Raw genomic sequence first — 2,390 nt, forward strand, 5'->3', positions numbered from 1 at the left:
TTACAGATGGAGTGCCCGCCTATACAGCACTTGATTTTTTAACTATACATTTAATTTGATAGCTGGAGAAAATATCGCTATATGCAGTGATGTTGCAATATCATGATAATATTGTTTCAATCTGGAAAAACTCACAGAAAAAGACAATTAGAAGAATTTTATTTATACAATTACTTTGTTTTTGGAGCTCAGACCTCAGCAGGAAACATAGCGCTGAATTTTGCTTTCATATGTATGAAAAGGAGCAAAGAACAGGGCTGTTTCCCCCCCAGGCCTGAAACTGGTGGAGTGGAGATAGATGAAGTTGGTCAGTCTGTAGACTGCTGGTTAGAGAGACGGTCTGCTGAGCTTTATGGGGAGATCCACTGGACTGCGTGAGCTGATACTAGAGCTTCACTCAGGGACCTGGAAGATGGAAGTCCAGTTTGGATAACACAGGTTGATGAGCAAGCATGAAGCGACAGTGGAGAGGAAAATCTCCCCGTTGGGAAGAAACCTCTGGCAGAACCAGGCTCAACATGGCGGTGTTCTGTCGGAGCGGTTGAAATGAGACACGGAACGCAGTAAGAGTCCAGGAGGAATGACGCTCTGAAGCTTTAGCTACGATGGTGGAGGAGGGGCTGGAGGGGGGTGCAAACGGGGTCATCTCAATAAAGTCACACGGCGCAACCAGGCAGCAGACGAGTTGCGGATCGCAGGCCTTTTAAGATGAGCTTTGGATGCCGATTCGCTTTCATGGAGGTGTGGTTGAAGCTGATTGGCTGTGATGCAGGTAGATGAAGGCCAGCCATCAGTTTCTTCAGTTGAATTTCCACCTAGTCTCCATATTAGCTGTGACACATGAATCAAGACGCTATGACCGAAACAATTTGATTGACTGATGACCGTTGATATATGATTGGCCGAATTTAGGTGTTCAGGCTGAAGTATAACTAACTGGCCTGCATAAGATAATGGGGGGGGGAAAACAGATTTTTGAGACATTTTTTAAAAAACAATATAGTTTGATAAAGAGAACATTTATTTATATGTTTTAGCCAGAATGATTTGACATTTAAATATGACTTTCCTACAACTTTAAGGATTTCTCATCATTAGTTCCCAAAAGATAAAAGATATTATGAAGTCAATAAATAACATGTCAGTTTATAAAACCCCTCAAATTAATGTAAATAGTTGTTTTAAACCTAAATGAAAGTGTTTGGATTTGTTTACAAGCTCAGTTAGAATAATCAGGTCATTCAGTTTAGTTAAAAAAGATGGTAATGTTTATATAAAAAGTAGAGTTTAAGAATTAATAATATATGCTAGAAAAAAATTTACAATGTCTAAAGCTGACTATTAACTTCTTTTAACAGTTTTCAGAAATTTACAAAGTTTAAAAATGAGTTTTTGAGGTCAAAGTATTTTAGTGATTTTAAAAGTTAATTTCTCTTGTTGCCTTCGTGACACGCCGCTTCTTCAGGAATGCTAACAACCAGAGTCTATCTGCAGGCAAATGTGCATGAAGATAACACTCTGTCATCAGACCACACCTGTGCACGCCCTTTTCCTCCTGTGCATTCACCTTATAGCGCCGTATAGGTAAAGAATCAAGCTCCTGCTGCTCTATGAGCTGAAATCAACCCACGGAAACTATAAATGTTAGAAAACTTCAAAAAGTCTTTTCTTGGAGGGAATATCCTGCTGCTTTCACCACTCTTAGTTAACAGCTTTCACCTGCAATATAGAAATCAGTAAATAAATTTAATATTTAAACTCGTCAGAATTTTATGCTGGTTTGGAGGAAAACTGGAAAACTGACATAAGGGAACTTCATTTAAGGCACCATAGGAGGTCCCAGATACAAAAAGGTGGAAGACCGTCTGGGCCAGACCTTCTCTGGCTCAGTTCTGCACAGAGCACCTAGAACCAGAACCAGAAGGAGAAGAAGCCGCTTTATGTTCATGTGCTTCACTAATCTGGAACAGAGTCCCAGAAAACTGTTAAAGAGCTGAAAACTTTAGTTGATTTGAATCAAGTTTAGAGCTAAATTTGACTGTTCTTCATTATATTTTCTCTTATATTTTCTCTATGTTTAGCACCTCTGAAGGCAGCTGGCATCACTGGATGCCTTGATGTTCCGGTTCTGATAGAGACCAATTTGGAGCAGCAGACTGATAAGTCATTAAATTTCCTGTATAGACAAGGAAACAGTCACTTTCTCTCTCAATTAAATCCTACATCAGACGACAAAAAAAAAAAGTTCGATCAGGTAAATCTGAGATCTGTTTTCTGTCTTAACTTTCAGCTTAATTAGCGGCCATGTTTGGGGAGCTTAGGCTGCCGTAACGTGGCGCTCTGGGTTACATGATTCCTTCAGTGATGGATCCCATCTTCTTTAGGGAAGC

Source organism: Cyprinodon variegatus, unplaced genomic scaffold, assembly GCF_000732505.1.
Source record: "Cyprinodon variegatus isolate N-32 unplaced genomic scaffold, C_variegatus-1.0 Scaffold373, whole genome shotgun sequence".
NCBI lineage: Eukaryota > Metazoa > Chordata > Actinopteri > Cyprinodontiformes > Cyprinodontidae > Cyprinodon > Cyprinodon variegatus.